This window comes from Rhinopithecus roxellana, chromosome 5 (assembly GCF_007565055.1).
Source record: "Rhinopithecus roxellana isolate Shanxi Qingling chromosome 5, ASM756505v1, whole genome shotgun sequence".
In the NCBI taxonomy this organism is placed as follows: domain Eukaryota; kingdom Metazoa; phylum Chordata; class Mammalia; order Primates; family Cercopithecidae; genus Rhinopithecus; species Rhinopithecus roxellana.
Window position 1 is genome coordinate 12,863,585 of NC_044553.1, and position 7,584 is coordinate 12,871,168.

Below are 7,584 nucleotides of genomic sequence, written 5' to 3' on the forward strand. Positions count from 1 at the left end.
ATCAACCTTGCACAGTGCACTTTTTGGCTGTCTGTTCTCCTCTGTCAATAGCATCAATCCCAAGATTAGTCACCTTCACTCATGTTAGGATTTCTATTCCCAAGGACTCAGAAGAGGAATATAACCTTCAGTTCCCCTGGCCCAACCTGAGGGGTGGGGACCAAACAGGACCATGGCTACTGATTATAATAGACGTTGATTCCATCTACCTTCTCACTTCCATTAGATCGCTAGCTCTCCAGATGGCAGCCCCTTCTCACATTTTGTTCTGTTTCCTTTCAGAGAGCCAGGACATCATGGGCTTGCTTAGGGACCAGTTAATGTTTTCTGGTTATTGCTGTGTCCATAGTCACTCTCCACTGGCTTCTGCCATGGCTGTTGCAGAGCCACTCCTTTGAACACCCAGGAGTATCATTCACAAAGAGTATAAAGTAATGGTGCCCTCTGCAGTTGTGTAACAAAACAACGCCGGCTCCCCTCATGCTTGCAAGTCGTCTCTCTACCTGGAGCCTGCCCTGAACTTTCTGAGCACCCTGCAGATTTCCCTACTCTCGTGGAAATAAAAGAGGTGTCCTTACCTCTCTATGTGCATGGCTCCTGAGGAGTACCTGAGTTCATGCTTTGCAGTCTCATCTGCAGGGGAATTGGGGTGGAGCTCCTAGGGATAGACCCGTGGACATTTGAATGAATAAAAGCAGGTGGAGGCATTCAGAGGCATTCCTCCCTGCTGTCAGTGTCACAGGACCCTAAGCAGGATCTGGGAACCTGTCCTCCAGGGAAATGACTTGCCCTTTCCCTTTCTAGTTACATGAGTCAGCACATTTTGTATCTTACCTAAGCTGCCTTTAGTTGAAACTTTTATAATGTGTAATCCAAACATCTTGACTAATACCTTACTAATACTCCACTTTTTCCTCCCTCTCTTATTCCCTTCCTCTCTCCCCTTTTCAAAAAATTTTAGAAATATTTGCTTTATTATCTCTGAGAAAGTAGTCAACTTTCTCTGAAAATCAGTGACTTGCCAGAGTTAATTAATCCCATGTTTAACATATATAGAGATGTAAAATGCTTAGAGTAGTGCCAGGTATATGATAAGCACTATCTAAGTGCTTGTTATTATTCGTATCAGTAGTCATAGTTATAGTAGTAGCAAGAATAAGTCCAACAGTACATGGTGGCATACTGCGAGGGTACCACAAAACCCTTCCAGATTATTAGGGCTTGTTTATGGATTGCCCAAGAGAAACATATAGAATGGTAGATATGAACCAATCCATCACTTCTCATTGCCTCATTCTTGGTCTTATATCTTAGAAATAAGTTCAACCCATGACCCACTTTTGCAGCCCAGTATGTTTGGTATTAGATGCTCTTCTCGCCTGCAAAGCCAGTTCGTCCATCATGTCCCTGTCATGACTTTGTATCACAATTGCTTCAATTACCCATTCTAATTTTCACTCACATTATTACTTTGGGAGGGATATGAACATGAAAAGACTACTTTGTGTTATATTTCTTGGCTCACTCCTGCCCTCTTTATTTTATAGGATGTATTTTCTTATTGCTGATATATTAAGTGAGGGTCAGAATTACTGAAAGTTTGTATTTCCAGTGCGTTAATTCTAAGCTGAAACTTCAAAGCCTCAGATTCTCATAAACTAATAAATTCAAGGCCTCAGATTCAGGATGGACAAAGTTTAAACCAGAAAATGAAGTGTCAATACCAGTCAATAGAACCTAAAACTACCTGGTGCTGTAGGTAAAAGTTCAACACAGTCAGTCTGCCAGTATATAATGGCCCATACCCCTTCGGGCTCTGTCCCTTTAACAAAAGGTAGAATTTTTCTCTTGATATTGTTCTAGCTGAGAAATCCTGACAGACATAGGCAGTTTTTGATGGAGTCAAAGACTGTATCACGTATCATGATTGAAACCAATGTTTCATAGCTTGTGGTCTCCAGGATCCACTCATCTTGTAGATCTCAGTTACCACCTTTAAAATCCTCCCCAACAGATAGATAGAGCTACCTTGATGTTTCCATTACCACCACCTTTCTCATCTATATATAACAAACAGGTGTCAACATGGGCAATTCATATTTCAAGTCAGAAAGCCTGTAGCTGTTTCATAAATCTTGCCTCGACATTGAGGTATTTTTAGCACTTGCTGAACAAATGAGAGGTGTTTTTGTGTTGGAAAGTAGAGAGTCAACCAGAAGACTTTCTACTTAGCCCATGGGCTGAGAGGATGGTCACAGACTTCCATAATGCTTCTCAGCTAATTGAGTACTGTGCTTAGTAAACTAAACTTGGTCTTGGCCATGCTCTCTTGGATTCATACTCTCGTATATTCACAAATCCCTATTGCCAGAAGCAAACCTGATGGTGAGGACAGTTTTGGCTCCAGGGCTTCAGCTGCCAGCTATGGATCCCATGGTCCACTACGAGCTTGCTTCCTTTTGTATATTCTTTAATATACCTTTTCTATTTTATCACTAACTTTTTTTGAGCTGCTCCTCCAGTATCTAAAAAAATCTATCAAATGTTACCAAGGACAGTTTTGGAATTTCTGGTCTTAGAATTCTTTAATTTTCTTTTATAGGAACATGGCATCTTAACCAGTAATCACAAGCAGAAAATGCTTTCAAAGTGGAGTGACAGGCAGCTGCATTAGGTAAGCTTCAAGTTCTAAAGTCCCATGACTAACACCCCTCCTGGTTTCTGCAGACTGTTGAATGTAAAAGGTTTCTATTATGCAAACTACCAAAATTATAGGATCAACAAGCTTATAAGGACCCAGTGGCATCTTCTGTTTTTCTCCTTACTTAAAAGTAGGGTTTTTAATATGACATTTGACAAAACAGGTACCCAAAGTACACCCAGGTATGGGATGACTTCTCCAATATCCAATTCTGTGGTTTGAGTGTGTCCCCTCCAAAATTCATATTGAAATTTAATCTCCATCATGGTGGTAGTAAGAGGTGCAGCCTTTTGGGAAATATCTTAGTCAAATTTTGTGCTGCTATAACAGAATACCTAAGGCTGGGTAATTGACAAAAAAATAACAGAAAAACCCAGGAATTTATTTCTCACTGTTCTGGAGGCTGAGCAGCTTAAGATCAAGGCACCAGCATCTGGTGGAGCCTTCTTGTGGCATCCTTACATGGCAGAAGACAGAAGGGCAAAAAATGAGCACACCTCTCCTGCAAGACCTTTTCATGGTGGTATTAATCCATTCATGAGACTAGAGCCCTCATAAGCTAAACACCTTCCAAAATGCCCCACCACAGAACACTGTTGCATTGGGGATTAAGTTTCCACCACGTGAATTTTGGGTGACACATTGACACCACAGCATTGATTAAGACATGAGGGTTCCTCCCTCATGAATGGATTAGTGCTTTACAAAAAAGCTGGAGGAAACTGACTTAGGCCCTTTTTGCCCTTCCACCATGTGAGGACTCAGCAGCAAGCCTCTCACCATACATCAAATATGGGCACCGAATCTTGGACTTCACAGTCTCCAAAACTGTGAGACATAAATTTCCATCCATTATAAATTACTCAGTCTGCAATATTTTGTTGTAGCAGTACAAATGGACTAAAACATCCAAATAATTCTGTCAGCCCATTTGATTCCATTTCATGGTGAAATTAAAAATATTCTCAGCCAATTGTTTTTGTATCAATGAATGATCCTGTGAATCTTTAGCCCAGCATATGCTAAGACACGCTTAAGACTTGTACTGGCCCTTATGTTTAGGTATATTTACCAGCCAACAAGATGATGTCGTGTTTTCTGTCCCCTTCTACAGGTAACAATGTTCTTCTCACTTATCACCAATTTCAAAAATATGGTTATTCTTAAACTATTTCAAAATAAAAAGTTGTTACAAAAAAAAAAAAAAGATGATGGTTGCTGTCTTCATCCATTAGGGCTGTTATAACAAAATACCTTATGCTGAATAATTTATAAACAATAGAAATTTATTGCTCACAATCTGTGGTCTGGAAGGTACAAAATCAAGGGGCTAGCAGATTTAGTGTCTAGTAAGGACCCAAACTCTGTTTCCAATATGGCGCCTTGTTGCCGCATCTTCACATGGTGGAAGGACTGAAGGGGATGAACTCACTCTCTCAAGCCCTTTCATAAGGGTGCTAATCCTGTCTATGATGGTGGAGCCCCCAGGACCTAATCACCTCTCAAAGGCCACACCTATTACTACTATCACCTTGGGGGTTAAGTTCTAACAAATGGATTTTGGAGGGACACCAACATTCAATCCATAGCAGTTATCGTGGTCAGATTATTTCTTAATTATTATCATCAATAGAATAATTAATATAGTCCTAAGATAACGTAATAAAACTATATTATGTTGCATGTAAAAGTAAATGGTCCCTGCTGGTTCTCTCTCTTAGGGGTGGAAAAGAAGGCATTATCATGGCAATATCAAGTTCAATCACTAAATCCCATTCGTTCTCAGCTTGCTGAACTTTTTTTTACACAATTGTGGAACTCAGTCCAAGGGTCCCATCTAACATTTTCTTGGCCAAATTGAGCTAATGTGAAAAAGATTAGTGTTTATTAATACCCACACATTCACTGTTTCTTTAATTGAAAGTTATACTTCCTGTTGTTTCCGGAGAGCTCACACTATTTTGAATTTATCACACCTCTCAGCCTTGATAAATACAAAGATTTGATAAATCTAGAGATTCTCTTTTAACATGGCCAATTAAGAGAGAGAAAAGAGCATATTTTTGTATCCTAGTCACTCAGATAATAGTCATGCCAAGAAGTTTTCCTTTCATTCATGATATCCACTCTAATTACACGTTTAGATATTGGAGTGATCACCAGTTACCAACCCTGTCTTGTTAGCAATGTTTTTATTGGTTATTTGCCTCTTTTCCACTGCATCCCCAAATTCCCTGAAGTACACCTTTCAAGTATTTGGGAATTTCTTTGCAATAACACTGTGTATCCAGAAATTCCATTTATACAACTTTAGCTCCCTCTATTGGCTCAATTATTTTCACCAGAGCAATAAACAATAGCCACGGCATGGTCAGTTTCACACTCATTTGGGGGGAAAAAAATTCTCTATTTTAAATTAGCAGACCAGACCCAAGGTCATGGTTCACAAATGGTTCCTCCTGTTATGTATCTGAAGCCCTTAGCTATCTCACACCACAGGTACTCAGCCGATCAACCCAACACTGCAACACCATCTTTGTCCCTTCCTCTATGATAGGTCTGGAATAAAGTCATTAAATCTCCACCTTCTCCCCACCATCACTAATCTGCAAGGTGACTATATGGACAAATGTCAACAGCAAATTTAGGTTGATGGAGAGACCAATGACTCAGACTTCATGTGATTAAGCCAAACAATATTACAGTCAAGATAAGTAATAGAGTTATCTAGGGCAGGCAGAGATACAAGTTTTCAAATTCTCCAATCCTCGCAAAGGAGAGTGGGCTAAAAATACCCTTGTCACTGAACATCACAGAAAGACTGTCCTCCTTCAATTTTATGAGATTAGAGGGTTCTACATATTAACTAGTCTGGATATATGCCAGTGCTATATATTCATCTGGGACTGATGCATCTGATAATCTTGGGGTTATGCAATAAACAACATGATTACAGAGCACAGCATGGTATGACATACTCAGGCGTTCACTCAGTTCTTGGTCTCTCTAGGCGAACACTGTCCCGTTTCACTCCTAAACTATGGAACTGCAGAAAACTCAGTTACTCAGGCATCTCTGAATCATATTAATAGGCCCTTAGGGTAGCCATGGGATCACATGGCTGGCTCACATTTGCTTTTCTTTCCTCTTCACACTTGTCCTGTGGTTCAGAGTACAGTGTTAGATAGAATTTCATACTGTGTGTGACACTTAATGGTGGCACAAAGGTCACTCCAGCTATAGTCCCATTCCTTGTATCTCCAGGGCTGCAAATGAGGACATGCCTGTGTGGGCCATGGCACTATGACTCCAGAGAAGAGAAGATGTTAAAAAGGCTACATGGGCAGAGAAAGAAGATAGGCCTGTGTCCACATCAAGGTTTTACACTGAGCAGAGTAATGACGTGACTTTGGGTAAATCATTTAACCTATGTCTTAGTTTCATCTAGAAAAGAGAGATGATAGATTGCAGATTTGTTGTCTTTAAGCAAATGAATGTATTTGAAACACTAGAACATAGAAAACACTTACTATATGGCAGCTACATCATCATCATCATCATCATCCCCAAATTTAGCTGGAAGAATTTGCTTGGCTGCTTCATAGAAGCATTGCAGTCTGGCTTGCCCCAACATGTATAGGTGAAACTCTAAAAAGATTTACCCAAATTAGTTTCATTTCCCTCCTCACATTTTCAAAAATCTTCTTTAGCCCAGCATTGCATGGATTGTAGAACACTGGAACATGAGAGTTCTCATCCCATCTCTTCCAGTAGCCATTTGTAGGGTCTTGGCCTTCCCAGAGCCTGTGCTGTGTTATCTTGGCTGGAAACGGAAATGTATGCACACTTTGCAAAATTGTTCAAAGACATGATGGGGTAAATCATGTGATGTTCTTCATATCGTGTCTGACATATTGCATTAGGGCCATGAATGCTGGTATCCCTTCTACTCCCTGGGCTCTGAGCTCCACTGCTTTATTTGGAAAAGGTGGGTTTAAGGGGAGTTGGGCTCATTTTTCCTTGAAGTTTTTTCACTTCTAATGCCCTGTGACTCTTGCAACCTTCTCTCATAGTGTCAGTTCCCAAAATACAGAGAAGAAACTGGGAGATAAGCAACTCTAGAAGGTTTCGAAGCCACTGGCTCTTATTTCCATAGTGCTAAATGCTTTTTCCTGGCTGTTTGGGGTGCCTTACACTGCAATCTGAGAACTCTTCTGCCTGATTTCCTTTGATAAACTCTCTAGCTCTCTTGGACCCCTTGAAATGTGAATATTCATATTTATTGGCTCATCATCTTTGTTTAACATATTCTTTAAAAAGTTGTTTTGGCTGGGCTCGGTGGCTCATGCCTGTAATCCCAGCACTTTGGGAGGCCGAGGCAGGCAGATCATGAGTCAGGAGATCGAAACCATCCTGGCCAACATGGTGAAACCCCATCTCTACCAAAATACAAAAAAAAAAAAAAATTAGCTAGGCGTGGTGGTGGGTGCCTGTAGTCCCAGCTACTCGGGAGGCTGAGACAGGGGAATCGCTTGAGCTGGGGAGGTGGAGGTTGCAGTGAGCTGAGATGGCGCCACTGCACTCCAGCTTGGTGACAGAGCAAGACTCCATCTCAAAAAAAAAAAAAAAAAAAAAAAAAAAGTTGTTCTGTATTTTATATTCTAATTATGAAGACCATGACCTGATTTGCTTCCCACACACAACACTGAAGCAATATTTCTCATCTTGGTATATATCATTTTCTTCCGTTCTGTTAGTAAATTAAAAATCAAGGTGTCATTCTCAAGTCCTCTCTTTCCCTCACGACCTATATCCAAGCCATGAACACATCCCATTGATACTACCTTTAAAACATATCTAAATGCGTCAACCATCTTCATTCC

The 7,584-nt window shown here is 40.4% G+C and overlaps 1 long non-coding RNA gene across 2 annotated transcripts in view; it reads left to right on the forward strand.

Annotated features, from left to right (window-relative positions):
* The window catches only part of LOC115897508, a 135,257-nt gene extending 129,180 nt beyond the window's left edge, over nucleotides 1–6,077 (forward strand). The window contains exons 2-3 of one of the 2 annotated variants that reach the window (XR_004057305.1): nucleotides 2,603–2,674; nucleotides 5,966–6,077. This is a non-coding gene — a long non-coding RNA (uncharacterized LOC115897508). Of the gene's footprint in view, nucleotides 1–2,602; nucleotides 2,675–3,763; nucleotides 3,844–5,965 lie in introns of those variants that run through there. The other variant, XR_004057304.1, reaches the window with a different exon arrangement.
* The last annotated feature ends 1,507 nt before the right edge of the window (nucleotides 6,078–7,584 follow it).